At 39.2% G+C, this 15653-nt stretch overlaps 1 protein-coding gene across 4 annotated transcripts in view; it reads right to left on the bottom strand.

Moving 5' to 3' along the window:
* The window catches only part of KTN1 (kinectin 1), a 108192-nt gene extending 94438 nt beyond the window's left edge, over positions 1–13754 (bottom strand). For all 4 annotated transcript variants that reach the window (XM_047736088.1, XM_047736089.1, XM_047736090.1 and 1 more), the window contains exon 1: positions 13565–13754. The gene's annotated coding sequence lies outside the window, so the exon portion shown is untranslated. The remainder of the gene's footprint in view (positions 1–13564) is intronic.
* Between the last annotated feature and the right edge of the window lie 1899 nt (positions 13755–15653).

Raw genomic sequence — 15653 nt, 5'->3', positions numbered from 1 at the left:
CTTAATACCAAGTATTAAGCTAGTATTCACAACAATCCAACTGCTTTATAAATATCTTTTCAGTTATTCTTTGCTGATTATTTATCATCTTGGTTTCTCTTTTTATTATTCAGTTTATCATTCTTAGAATTTGGGGTTGGAAAAGCCAGTTGGTCCTGTAGGGATTCCCAGTGTGAATTTTGTTAATGGTATCTTCATAGTATTTAACAAGTTTTTTGTCCTTTTACTTCCTATAAATTGGTAAATTTAAAGGCTACATCAGGGGGCACTTAGGTGGCACAGCTGGTTAAGAGACACTCTTGGTTTCGGCTCAAGTCCCTATCTCAGGGTTATAAGATGAAGCCCTACATCAGGTTCTGTGCTCAGCATGAGTCTGTTTAAGTTTCTCTCTCTCTCTGCTCCTTCTCTGCCTCAAATAAATAAATCTTAAAAAAAATAATAATAATAAAGGCTATGTCAGATTCAGGATTATGACTTGAGTGTATGATTATGGCATAAAAGTACAAACATACATAAAGTATGTATCTAATGTCCAGATGTCTCCCCCTTTGTAGTGACAATAGCAGCCATTGATGATCTTTGCCTACACATTATTAAGAGATACAAAATGGTGGTATTCCATTATTCTTTCTTGATTAGGTAGAATACATCCATAGTAATTTCTCTCCTGCTCTACTTGGTTACCCTGAGACATAAATCATATGAGTAGGACAAATGTTTATTTTTTTATGTACTAGTTGTCAAAATAATAAGCTGGCCCAATAGCAACTAATTAAAGGGTTTTTTTTTTAATGTTTTTTTAGTATCCTGAATTCACAGATTAGACATTTGATTGGTCTCAATTCACTAATTACTATCACTGATGTTCAAATTCCCCCCCTTTATGGCCAATGAGATATTATTCAGGATGGCTCCTGGGTTGTTTTAATACTACCCTCATAGTTTGCAGCCTCTCTGTTGCTTCGGATAGGTTCTGGGCTGTGGCAAATGGACTCTAGAGTTCCCCTGGCCCCTGCCTCATGGTGTTCTCACCCTTGTGCAATCTCCTCCTGTTATGTGTACGTGAGACCTGTGTCTTGCTTCTGATTAATAAAGTAGGGCAAAAGTGACATGATCTAAGTCACCTTACATATACATGATTACACTACCTAAGACTGTAACCCATGTTACTAAGACACGCGTTCTCTCCCTTAATGGCTTTGAAAAAGCAAGCTGCCATGTTGTAAGCTGCCTATGGAGAGGGCCATATGGCAAGGAGGTAACAACAGCCTCCTAGACAACAACCAGCAACAAAGTGAGGCTTTTACTTGGGCAATCTTCAAGGATCCGAAAGCTACCAACAACCACATGAACTTGGAAGCAGATCTTCCACCAGCTAACCTTCAGGTGGGGGTCCCAGCCTTGGTCAAAACAATAATAGCAGCTTTGTGAAACACTGTAGACCCAATTAAGCAGAGGACCCAGTTAAGCAACTTCTGACCCACAGAAACCGTAGTATAATAATGTGTCTTGTTTTAAATGTGTATTGTATAATAAATGTGTTGTTTCTAAACTTGTAGTAATACTGTAACACAGAAATTAATCATTAATTTGTAGGTTCATCTCATACAATTCCTGCCTTAGAAAATGCCCATTCTAAACACTAGTTTACTTTTATTGAGAGAGGTACTTAAAGACCACTATATAGGCAACAGGAGTGTTTTTTGCTACTGGGTTTGATCACTGTTTCTAGGTCTTTTGGGCCAGAAAATGTACACATCTTTAATAAGGTAAATTATTGCATGACTCATACAGATCCTTTCATTCAAATATAGTACTATGGGATTTTTTACTTAATTTCACTGACCTTAACACTACACCAGTTTTCAACAATGTTAAAAATCCATTTTCGCTAATACCAATGTAATTGCTCATTTCATTTGGCCCACAATGCACACATTACTCAGTACTGGAACAACAATGTACACATTACTACCAAAATTATGATTATAATAGTTGAAGATTTATTCTTTTTTTTTGCCATCCCTCCTCCACTCTTCCTAAAGTATATTCTAACTAGGACTTACAGTCAAGTACCATGTTTTAAAGTCATGTGGCATAGTTCACTCTGGCATCCAGCAAGCAAATACAAGAAAGATTCAGTGGTTTCATTTTACTTCTGACTTTTTACAGATTTTTAGATTTTTGTTTAATAATTATATAAAATATTTAAACGGCTCCAAAGTAAAGTCTTCAGAAAAAGGAAAATTCAAAGCATAGATTATACCCTTGTGCTTTTTCTACACTATGCTTCTCTCCCCATAAGTAGCCATCATTTTTTAGACTTCATTCTTTTAATAAGAGCAATATATATAACCACCTCCTTCTTAGTATATGATCACATATTAAAAACATATATAAACTTTGCCTTTTTTTTTTTTTTTAACTGCATCTAAAGGCAGTGGGCCTGGTAAAAACTAAATAACTTGGAAAGAGGGGTAAAGGGGGTTAGCACTGATGGAAAAAAAAAAGTTTTAAAAACTCTCCACTCAAAATAAGCCTAACAGGGGTGCCTGGGTGGCTCAGTGGGTTAAGCCGCTGCCTTCGGCTCAGGTCATGATCTCGGGGTCCTGGAATCGAGTCCCGCATCGGGGTCTCTGCTCAGCAGGGAGCCTGCTTCCCTCTCTCTCTCTGCCTGCCTCTCCATCTACTTGTGATCTCTGTCAAATAAATAAATAAAATCTTTAAAAAAAAAAAAATAAGCCTAACAAACCAAAATTTCAAACCACAGAAGAAATTTAATGATGGGTGGGGTACCTAATAAAAAAATTAACACCAAATGGTACTAGCTTTACAAAACAGTCTTCACAAAGATTTTTAAATGTGAGCATGTTGAAGATGTCAGAGAGATAAGAGACTCCTTTAAAATAGCCAAAAGATTATAGAAAACCAGAAGGAACTGAAATAGACAGGTATGTATGAAAAAACAACTCCAAATCCAAGAAAACTGTAGATACTAGCATAGAGACTCAACAGAGAAGATAGTCTACACTGAATAGAGTAGTACTGGTAACTGCTACATAGTACTAAATTATGCGGCATAGAAAAATAAAGGGAAAAAAAAACGAAATAAAAATTAAGATACAAAGACCCCAACTTAGGTCTTTCAAAAGAGAAATGAAAATAACAGAAGCCATATTTAAAGAGCTGAGAATTTTCCTAACTTGAAGATCAGATTCCTCACAGTATATGTAATTACTCTCAGTACCAGTTGGATATAAAGAAGTCTGCCCACACTTACAATGCACTGTGGTGAAACTGCAAAATAGCAAGCACAAAGAGCTGCTACTTAAGGAAATAATTAACCAGACTGCTCCACAACAATGTCCATAACTTAAGGAAACCACATGCAAATACTGGCATCACTAAAATGTTTTCAAATCTCTATAAAGTCGCATGGGATGAATGTAAACTTCAAAGTTACCTATACTTTAAACTCTATCCATACTTGAACATTCTTACATAATTAAGACTCTATGAAAGCAAGCTGTGGACACTGCATAAAAACTAGTAACTCAAAGACTTACTTCAAAGTATCTAGTAAATTCACGCATTTTAGCCTTAAAAAAAAAAAAAACAAACAAATGCTGAGCAATAAAATTTTAGAGAAAAGAAAACAGTAGCATAAAAGAGAACAAAAATCAATTCCAGGCAAAGAATTGTGAAAGGCAACATAAAAGGATGTGTAAAAATATCTTTATAACCCTGAAGTAGAGAAGGATTTCTTAAGACACAAAGTGTAAATTGTAAAAGGAAAATACTAATAAATTCAACTAAATTAAAATTCTGAACTTTTACTAAGACAATATATAAGGCAAAGAAAAAAAAAGTAAGACGCCATGAAGTGGGAGAAGGCATTTGTGATACTTATCAGCAAAGAATTAATATTCAGAACATATACAGAACTCCTATCAAAAAGAAAAACAACCCAACAGAAAAATAAACAGCCATTCCGAGAGAAGGGGAAAAAACAGCCAGCAAACATTAGAAAAAAGGTTTCTTCTCAGGAAGCAGAAATGCAAAAACTACAAGCTATCATTTCATTAGGGTTTCTAACTTTAGCATTTGCCAATTATCAAGTATAGGCAAGAACGTGAGCCAACACATGTATATATTAGTGAGGGGAAAAAATAAACTGGTACAACGACACTGGAAAACATTTTGGTGGTACCTAATAAAGCTGAAAATGCACCCCCCTCCAACAGTTAGGGTTAGGGTTAGGGTAAACAGGTGTTCCAAAACAATATGCTTAAACTGCAAATTTCAGCTCATTAGTGGGTAGCAAAAATCAACTTAGTGGGTCTTAATCAATATTCTTATTTTTAATGAAATGGACTAGCATCACATAGGTACCTTTTCTTGAATATTTTTTGTTATAGATGTGGCACATCTGATAACGTACTGAGTCTCACAATGTAAGATTTATTACAGTAAGTAGTAACAAAAAGGTTTTTCAAAACACTATCCTGGGGAAAAAATTTTTTTAAATAAAAAATAAATTAAACACTATCTAGAGACATTTATGTATGTCATTTATGTATGCAAGTGTACCAAAAGACCTACGCAGGGTGTTCACAACATCATTTTTTTTTACAACAGCAAAAGAAAAGTGGAAACAATCGAAATGCCCATGAACAGGTAATTAAGTGAAAAATATTCACACAATGAAATTCCATGCAAGCAGTGGAAGTGAATGATTTAGAGCAATATATAACACGGTGGAAGAATATCAGGACCATAAAGCCGAGAGTAAAAAGGAAGTTGCAAATAAACTCATCATACAGAAGGATCTCTTTTCTAAAGTTCAAAAACAAAACAAAAAGTTCAAATACAAAACAGAAAAAAATATTTTAGGTATAAAAGGTATAAAAATGTATGTGGCAAAACTACAAAAAAAAAAAAGAGCAAATATAATAGTTACTTCTGGGGCGGAAGAGCACAAAAAGGAATTAAAAGTTAGGATAATGTTCCTGAACTGCGGATTAGGTACAAGGCTGTTCACTGTATCCTTACTCTTTATCTTACATATATCTTATAAATACTATTTTTAGGTACTTAGTTTTAAAAGAAAAAATTTTTTAAATAAAGTTGAATGAAAGGTACACAGGTATTTGGTACAAGGGCACTTCTTTTATATTTTATCTTTAAATTGCACAGACACATTCTATATTCTCTTGTACATCTGAATCATTATTTGTTTTATTTGAGAGCGAGCAAGCCCGCACAAGCAGGGGAATGGTAGGCAAGGGAGGTGAAGAGAAGCGGACTCCTCACTGAGCAGACACCTGATATGGGGCTCGATCCTAGACCCTAGTAGGATCATGACCTGAGCCAGAGGCAGACACTCAACTGACTGAGCCACAGGCGCCCCTCAGTATTTGTTTTAACTTTCAACAAAATAAAAAGATGACAAGAACAAAAAGGTCAACGTAAGTTTGAAACTAACAAACAGGTATATACTTCCCCCTTCTTAAATGTATACAATATAATTACGACAGCACTAAATACCTCTAGAAAGTTATACTTTGAAACAAATCCTTCGCCCCCCAAAATAAAAGCAAATACTTCAAAATATAAAGAAATTTCTAAAATCTTTACCAAAAATACCTAGGGTTTTCTTGACCTACCACAAAGCTACCTTAAGAAATCAAATATAGTAACCCAAAGTAGTAACTAAAACTCCTTACACAAAAGTAATGTTATTTTAGGGGCACCTGGCTGGCTCAGTCAGTGGAGTGACTGATTCTATCTCAGGGTTTTGAGTTCAAGCCCCATGTTGGGTATAGAGATTACTTAAAAAAATAAAATCTTAAAAAAAAAAAAAAAGCAGTATGCTATTTTAAATGCTGCTGGGATGTTTTGCTTAAATAAAACTGAAAGAATATGGAATATAATTATTCAATTTATGCCAGATAAATAATGCCAGACAAGCAGACAAGAATGCAGCCTTGCCCATTTTATAGTTATTCTATATTTATAAAGTATTTTTTTCTCCCTTACCCCTATTAAACAAGGTAAATGCACAGGTTATATTTTACATAAAATTCCAAGGCTAATCTTAAGTGTGTATTTTACTTGAAAAGTACTCCAAAAATTTCAAATTCAGAAAGACTTCGTTCAGGTTAAAACTAAATGTAATTTTTTGGACTCTCCCCCACCTGCAACTACCAAAGGAACAAAAGAACTAAGACACTTTTACAAAGGATCCAATTTAACCTTAAATTACAGTTAACATCTAGGTCAAACTGAAAGCAGTTTAAGAAATTACTTCCATCCATCAGAACAGTGTACCAACCACAAGTTTTATACACCACAGTACATGAAAACTGTACCCAGAAATGAAGAGTACCAAATGATATGACAAGCTTGAGAAATTCACATCACAGAAATCTTAACTGTCAGTCAACCTCATTCAGGTTAAGAAAACTGTAAAAAGAATTAGAGCACATTTCAAATAAACATGACTTTCCAATAAACTAAGTACAGGTCAGAAGCAACATAAATGAATTCAAACTGTGTGTAGATATTAAAAAAGTAAGGCAACATCTTAAATGTTCAGCAACATAGCACTCAGAACACTTGGGAGCTTTCAGTGTACAGCTTAGCTTGTTGTAGTTTATTTCAAAGACAACTAGATCTAAACACATGTAATCACTAAATTATGTACACATTTTACTCAAAACACATTAATGATCAACAAAGTTAACTGGTACTAGGCACAGATACATTTTTGCTAAAATTCGTGTATTAAATAGCTTTTCATTCCGCTCCCAAGAGTAACCCCTAAACCCTTATACTAGAGGTTTCGTTTTACATGGGATTTCATATAAATCAACTAGCCTTGCTAGCAGAGAAGAATGGCACAAACGATAAGCAGAAGGCTCAGTGAGTCCTCACCACGTTCAATCAAGCAATTCATTCATTGAACTGAACACCACCTACCAGAGATAGAGTTCAGTGGTAAACGACAAAGTTCCCACTTCGTAGCGCTTATATTTTTACAGGTGAGACAGTTATCAAGCAATATAAATAAGCATATACTATAATGGTTGGTAGTAACTGATCAATGAAGAAAAATAAGGCTGGGACAAGGAATAGAGTATTTTAGGCAGGGTGGTAAGGGTTGGGCCTTTCTGATATAACCACTGAGCGATGCCTCCAAGATCACATGGCAGTAACTCATAATACACAGTCAAAAGAATTAAAACTGAAAAAATTTCTTAGGATCCAGAACAATCATAGTCTATCTATTTTCTACATAAAACATTTTATGGCATTTGCTTTAAAGTTGCTTTTTCTACTTCCTCCACTTAAAAAATTTCAAGTTCTCAAATTTAAGTCACTAACATTAAGAGCCAATCCTCTAACTCTGGGAGAAAAAAAATCTGTATAACATTAATGTAGTTTTCTAACACCTAACAGATAACTGCACATGGACAGTGCCTTATTTTTATTTTTTTTAAAGATTTTATTTATTCACTTGACAGAGAATGAGAGAGAGCACAAATGGGGGAGCAGCAGAGGGAGAGAAAGAAGTGGGCTCCCTGTTTAGCTGAGCAGGTAGCCCCATGGAGGCACCCCTATTTTTAAGACATCTCTATACCCATTGTGGGACTTGAACTCCACCAACTGAGGCAACCAGGCACTTCCTTCCTTCCTTCCTTCTTTCCCTTTCCTTCCTTCTTTCTATTTTTAGAAAGCATACTTACAAAACAGCTCAATGAGTGAGGATAGACTCTAGGGTCAGAATACCTCAGTTCACATTCAGGTTCCTCCTCTTACTTGCTGCTCTTTGGACAAATTATTTAACCTGTCTCCCTAGATTCCACCCAATAGTAACAATCTCATAAAACTGTTCAGAAGGATTAAATATGGTACTGTACAAAAAGTGTTCACAGAGACTTACAGCACTCTAATAATTAGCTATCACTTATGTAGCAACTAGTAAGATAATACAAGCAAGGCAAATGAGCCTTAGGCAGGTTAAAGATAGTAAGTTCACACATACAGTAAGTGGTACTAACTAGCAAGACCAAACTTAAGCTCTTCATAGTCCCTACCATGCTTTTTCCATTACACCATACATTATATAGAGTACTGAGAAAAAAGAAAATTGCATAAAACCTTGGAGTTATTAAAGTTTAAGATGTGTAGGTCTCCTAAGTACTGACTTCCAGCATATTACACCAGGCCAGACTGTTTCCCCGGCAACTTACAGGACTCATGAGCAAAAAGAAGTAATAATTGCCCCACATTTTCCAGTGAGAATGCAGAATATCAGGTCTCTTGATAGCCAATTACTGAAAATCACCTAAGTTCTGATAACTAATCATAAATGTTACTAACCAGTCAAAATAAAGAAATGGGGATAAAGGACATTTTCCTCAAGTAACGGTAGGCAGGTGGGATCCTATAGCCACAACAAAACCTTTTCAATATGGAAGGTACTTCAAGGATCTCTCCCACTGGAGTAAATGACATTTCTCCCCTTGGTAAAAACACAGGAGCTAGTGTCTACAGAAAGCTAAATGTTTCTGGAGAGCAGTCTACTCTCCTATATATTCATTTATTTCTATAAATTCATTAAATAGAAGATTAAAAACAGAAGCTGTTATTTCTATAAAAACTAAGTTATATCCTTTGGAAGGCCTTAATGAAAGGAAAATCTAGAATGATTTTTAACTTGGAATGTTTCCAGAGCCTACATTTTCATTCCATTTTAAAGAAACCAATACTAGAAACCATAGGCAATGCTTTCAGGGTATAATTTACAGAAAAAAGATCAGTAACCCTTACTCAAAGAGACTGATCCAAATAAAAAGACAAAAATAAATGTTTTAAGTTAAAACAAAACACTTCAGGTACGTAGATATGAGTTCTTGTTTCAACCAACTTTTTAAGTCACCTAACCAATGGTCCTAATCGCACAGGGAAGGTCCAGAAGATCTTAACACTCTAACATCACTACCTCCAACAAGGGGTTCCCAAAGGCTCTTGCTACTTTTCTTCTGTTCTCTGTTCCTGGGAAAGGAGCAAACTGAAAACTCCATGTGTTCAAGAATGAATCCATCACAATAAGAAACTGCAGGATAAGGATTTAATTCACTTACAATGAACAGATATTTAATAAATCTTTACTGAACACCTGCCCGAGACCCTTAGGATCCATCAATAAACAAAACAGACAAAACGCCCTGTCTTCATAGAGGTTACATTACAGTATGTATGGGGGGCAGAGAGGAGAGACAATGAACACAATCAACAACGAAATTATATAGTATGTTGGAAGGTGCAAGTGCCATGGAGAAAACAGAGCTGGATACAAGACTCATTAAGTAGAGGAGTGCAGCTTTATTTTTTTGTTAAGACTCATTTATTTATTTATTTGAGAAAGAAAGGGAGAGGGAATCTCCAGCAGACTCCCCAACTGAGCTCAGAGCCCCACTACGGGGCTGCATCACCACCCTGAAATGAGGAACTGAGCCAAAACCAAGAGCTGAACGCTTAACGGACTGTTACCCAGGCACCCCGAGGGAGTGCAGCTTTAAATAAAGCAGTAAGATAAACCTTTTGAAAAAATATTTTTTGTTTTTTTTTTTAAAGATTTTATTTATTTATTTGACAGAGAGAGATCACAAGTAGACGGAGAGGCAGGCAGAGAGAGAGAGAGAGGGAAGCAGGCTCCCTGCTGAGCAGAGAGCCTGATGCGGAACTCGATCCCAGGACCCTGAGATCATGACCTGAGCCGAAGGCAGCGGCTTAACCCACTGAGCCACCCAGGCGCCCTTGAAAAAATATTTGAAGAATAAAGATTTGAAGGAGACGAGAGAGTTGGCCATGCTGATATCTTAGGGAAAAAGTGATCCAAGGAGGGACAATAGTCAATTTAAAGGCCTTAAGACAGCAAACGGGGCTGGAAAGAAATAAATAGGGGGCAGAGCAGTAGCTAACTTGAGAGGTAAAGGATATGGAAGAGTAGATTCTATAAGGCACTGTGGGCTATAGGGACTTTGGCCTTTACTCTGCAAATGACAACTCACTGCAGTGTTTTGAGAAGTGATTGGATCTGCTTGAAAAAGACTATAGGGAGCTAGGGAAGAAGCAGGAACGCCAGTCAGGAGGCTAATCGCCAAACTCTAGGCTAAAGATAAATGTCCTGGATCAACTTAGCAAGCAATACAGGTGACCAGATTCTGGATATATTTCCAAGATAAGATAAAGCCAAGAGTGCCAAGTGTAAAAGATAAAAAAGAGAGAAGTCAGGAATGACTCGCAACTTTTCTTTTGCCTGAATATTGGGTAGAGCTGCCATCAAACGAGATGGCGTAGACTGCACCACAGGAGTTTTAAAGGGAAAAATGGAAGTTAGCTTTGAATTGACTACTTCACCTACAAGTGGAAAAGCAGAACAGGTTGTCTGGAGTAGAGTACAGAAGGAAAGCCTGGGCTGGAGATATAAATATGGAAGCCATCAGCCATGACATTGGATGAGATCACCAAGGGAGTATAAAAAGAAAAGTGAACCAAGGACTGAGCACTTCTACTTCAAGAGTAGAGGATGAATCATAAGGCAGAAAGAGCAAAGCAATTAGTAGGAGAGAAACCCAAAAAGCAATGTCCTGGAAGGAGGGGAGAGTATAAACAAATTAACTTAGGTTCTACTTAGTGTACAAATCACTTTGCTGAAACCAGATTTAAGCTAAAAGTTCTTAATCCACCTGTAGTAAAGATAATACATAAAATACTAAATCACAACTTTTTCAAAAGGAGTGGAACATTTCTTTAAAAATTGCTAGGAATACTCTATCTCCTAGCAGAGTCTCTATTAAAACTAGGCTTAGTACTAAAAGTACATTTTGCCTATCTTTCCAACGTTAAAGCCAATGGGGTGAGGGGGAAGCCTAAATGGTTTGCACTGCTCTCTCAAAGACCAAAAAATATTAAACAAGTGAACAGCCTGGCATGTAAACAATTACAAATTATCATTTCTTTTTCTAGAGCTCAGCTACAGCAGGTTAAGTTAATCAAACTCCTTAATTCACAGTACTTAAGTTTTTCCCGTTTAATTCTGTTTATAGAAAGAGTAGCTTACACTCTTACCTAAACCAGTGTTTTCCCTTTGATTTGCACATGAACTACATTTTTAAGATCAGAACATCCAAAGTCATGTTCACAAAAACTGGAAGAGAAAGCAGTAAAACCCAACTCTATTTATGCATAAGAGTAATCAATGTCATTTATAAAGAACCAGTTACTTGCTTCTAACCTCTAAGTATACTCTGGATTTACCTTCAACGTAATTAAAAACAAACAGTACAAGAACAAGCAGCTTATAAGATGCTGTCATCCTCAAATATTTTAATGTTCCTGCAAAGCATGATTTCTCTTCACTTCTTTATTACACATTAGAGATCAGATCCCTAAAAAACCCAAAACCTTCCTGGAAACATTAGAGATCTCTTAGATTAAAACTTTCTTTGCAATACAAAAATTATAATAAACATTCAATTAAAAATACACCTTTCCATATCTTTTCAAGTAAAATTCAATTTTTACTTCAATAACAGTAACAATTTTAACATGAGTCCTTCAGTCCTTCAAAAAAGCCTTCACTTATTAGGCCCTTTAGAAAAACCATATTGACTGTTATTTAACATCTAATTATTAAAATGTTTTCCCTACTCGAAGTAGATTAAGGCCTACAAACTAGAAGAAGACTTGGAGTGAGAGATCCAAGAAAACACATCATCAAGCAGAAGAGACACTGATGTTAAGGAATAATACAGAAAAAACTAAATTGGGAACAAAATCATAAATGGTTCTCCATATTGTTGACCCTGAGTCATCAAGAAAAGGTTAAATAATATTTGATATCCTTTATAATTTTAAAGTGCTTAACACATTTACGAAAAATTTTCGTTAGGCTTTCTTATATTTTACGTTTCAGTATGAGTCTCAGAAAGGTAAACAGAACACCTCATTCTCCAAGCACACCTGACAGATACTGTTATGACTGCTCATGCTGCAAAATTAGAAAACTCATTTCTAATTCAATGTTACGGAGGGAAATTAATGTTTTTCTTAGAACCTACCAATAAGCCCAGCTATTTCTTGTTAGATCCTAAGATAAAGGGCGAAGGGGGGAGCCTCTTTATGAGAGAACACAGTAAATACCAAAGTCTAGAGCAAAGCACATCTACCAGAGTACTCAGTGTTATTCTTGAGAAGATCATCCCAATCTTGTTAGCAACCGTTTTAGCCAACCTGGAGCCGGAGTTGCCATTCGCCGGCTAGGTGAGGTAGAACAAATGCAACCTAATTTAGCAAGAACTCAAACTTTAAATCAATTCCTACTCAATTCAAAGTGTTTCGTACACCCCAAGGTATTTATCTATAGCAAGGCAGGGGTGTCTAAAATTTTCAGGACTTTCCACAAAGCATCTCAAAAAACTCCACAACTTTAAACAGCTCTTTAGACAGTGCATATTCACATGCCTGCTATGGAATCCTTCTCTGATACATGCCCAAATACGAATTTCGATTCCTCCTTCCTCCCGGGAGAAGGAATGTCTAAAATTAAACAGCCCGCTCTTGAACCTAATCAAGCTGCTGCTGGACGAGGTTAGGATGCCGCTCCCCGCGCTGGGAGCTCCCCGTCTCCGATGCACACACACTCCTTCACAAACGTGCGGGGCTGCACATCCCACACCAGGTGTCTGATTACCGAACGACTTTTCTAGGCTGCCGGTTTGGTTTTCGGCGGAGCTCCCCAACGCCAAAAATCTCATTGTTGGAAACCGAAGGGGGGAGGGGGAATCACTAAGGAAGACACACCCCTCGGGGAGAGGAAGGGATAACTTCCCCCGGCTTGAGGGCGGTCCACATTTTTCCAAACTCCCCTCAAGCCGCTTTCCTAGCCCCAACCGCCCCCCACCGCGACCCGGGGACACGCACACGGCGGTGGGAGGAAGCACTGGGAAGGGGGCCAGCGCCGCTTCCCTAAGTATCCGGAGGAACAGCGAGAACTGAAATTCCAGCATGGCGTAAGCATGGCCCAGCTCCGGCCCAGGGACGCCGCCGGAGACGGGCTCCCTCTGTCCACCGTCCGAGGAGGCAGTAATCCGCCTTCCTCCTGGGGGCCCTCAGGCCCAGCTAAAAATAGGCGCCTCGGTCACCCCAGGGCCCTCTCCCGCCAACCTCTCACCGGGAGACGTCCCCAGGAGACTCCGCGCTCGCAAGCGCTGCCGCGGAGCCGGGGTCGGGCCCTTAGCGGCCCGGCGAGGCCAAGCGGTCCCTCGGAACTCTCCCGCCGCGGCGGCCCGGCTCCGGCGGGAGCCCCGCCGCGGCGACCCGGCGCCCGAGGCCTACCGGCGGGCAGGAACAAGCAGCGGACGGCGTCCGGGCCCCGGGGCCGCGCCCCCCGTCCAGCGCAGCCCTCCCGCCCGCCCTGGGACACCGCGGCTGGTACAACCCTCCCCACCGCGGTCCCCGCGACCGGCGCCAGGCCCGGCGCGGCCTGCCTTACCCTTACTCTGCGCAGCCGGGAAAGGCGACCGGGAAGACGCGGCGGCACGGGCACTACAGCCCGGGCCGCCCGCTCTGAGGCGCCGCCGCCACCGCAGTTGCTCAGGTGCCGTCGCGCCGCCCGGCAGGAAACGGGCAGCTTCGGGGCGGGGCGGCCCCCGGCACGTCCCGGCGTCTGGGCCGGCGGTGCCCAGAGACCGGCCCCTTAAAGGGACAGGCGCCCGCCGCCTCGACCTCCGCGTGCGCGTCCGCGGGCTCCGGTAAGCCTCAGCGTGAGGCTGGTTCGGGATTCCAGGGCTTTCCTCTCGAGGCAACGTCCCGCATATAGGTGGGGGGTGGGAGCACAGGGTTTGGAGGCTCAGCGGAATTCCCTTCATTCATTAGCCCTGCTCTCGTTCTCTCTCCCTCTCCCCCCTTTCGCCAAAGCTGGTTTCGTCTTGCGTGGCCCTCCCACTGAAGAACCACCTGGCCCCCACACTGGATGATTTTTTTTTTTTTTAAACCTTAACCAAATGGTACCCGATTTCACACTGCCCGTCCTGAATTTCCTCCCAGAAATCACTAGAAAACGAAATCTTCCTCTCCTCGGTCTCCAGAGTTTGCCTGAATTCTCCTCCGGGTAACCCCAGCTTCAAGCGGAGAGAGAAATGAAAAACCGACCCAAACAAATTGTATGCAAATATTATGAAGCTGTTGTGTCTGCCAGCTGGTGGCCATTCATTAAGCCAGAGTAAATAACAAGAAGCTGCAACGGAAAGGAGAGGTTGGCCCGAATCCCTGCTTATTAGTTTGCTCTTTGCTGAGAGGATAGCAGCGATCTTCCTGGTCTACTGGCAAAGGAGATGTGCTGATTATCATTACTGATTACTCATCAGTCCCTTGCAAAATGCCAGGCACTGCCCAGAACATACACAAACACCCCAAGCTCTCCTCAAACGTTATGGAAACTCAAAATGATTGAAACGCTTTCAATCATTTGAAGATGTGGACTGGGATAAGTAAAATTAGGGACTCTTCACTAACTCCTCCCCCTACATCCTGACCTAGAGGGAATAGCAACAGTCTTCAAGGAATGAACATCAGAACAGTTCCTACACCAACAGAGAATCTCCTGTATATGGGTTGGCTAAAAATGCACTTTACATTTGAATTCAATTATTTTTGTCTAAGCTTTCTAGAGCACCCCCAAAATACAAATGAAAACTGAAAATTATGTGTTAGCCTGAGATGTTGAGAATTCTGCCAGTCTGCAGCCACTATGTCCTCCAAAGATGCATTCTGTCTTATTTTAACTCCAGAACTGTCCTCCTTTTTCCTTTCTCAGTAATGTAATTCATTCCCTCAGCTGCTCCAATGCCCCCAAAGCAATCTACCTCTAAACCACTGGAAGTTTCCTGAGTGTGTGCCCAAGGATCCAGCTCTATTGAAGAGGGAAGCCATTAGACCCAATACAAAGGGGGCAGTGCATCATTTGTATAATGGAGTTTAAGGACTCTTTATTAGCTTACAAATAGCCACCTAATTCCCTTGGGTTAGTACTAAAGCACGTTTTAGGCTAGAATAAAAATTTCTATAATATTCCTGACTTCAGTAAAACCTCAGAGTCATTTTAGAGACAGTAATATTTAAGTACATTTATACATAAGACAATAAGAGGAGTTTGGGGACCTGTTTACCCTAAATACACTAAGTTTTACAATCAAAGTACACTTATTTTTGTACTCTGCAGTCTGAAACAAAGAAGCATAAATGTATCAGCTATTTAGGTTTTTCTGGGTGATTGAACTTTGACTTAAAAGGAAAGTGATTAGTTGCTTCATTTTTATAAGCTTCCTATTTATTCTCATCTTAACAAAAACACTAACTAGAACTGTTATGCATGGTAAACCCTATTAAGAACTAAGACATATCCTCTAAATTTTGAAATATAGTACAATTAACTATAATTAGCACATATAATTAACTTAAAATATAATTAATTTTGGTTGCTGCTTACTACCTTCCAAAGCTACTGAGACAGCAACTAACCTGCTAAAAGGATTAGCATCTGAGGTATCTCTAATTGTAACTAAGAAATAAATTAAATTGAA

The sequence above is a fragment of the Lutra lutra genome, chromosome 7 (genome assembly GCF_902655055.1).
Source record: "Lutra lutra chromosome 7, mLutLut1.2, whole genome shotgun sequence".
In the NCBI taxonomy this organism is placed as follows: domain Eukaryota; kingdom Metazoa; phylum Chordata; class Mammalia; order Carnivora; family Mustelidae; genus Lutra; species Lutra lutra.
Note: the sequence above shows the minus strand (reverse complement) of the source record. Positions and strands in the feature narration are given on the sequence as shown.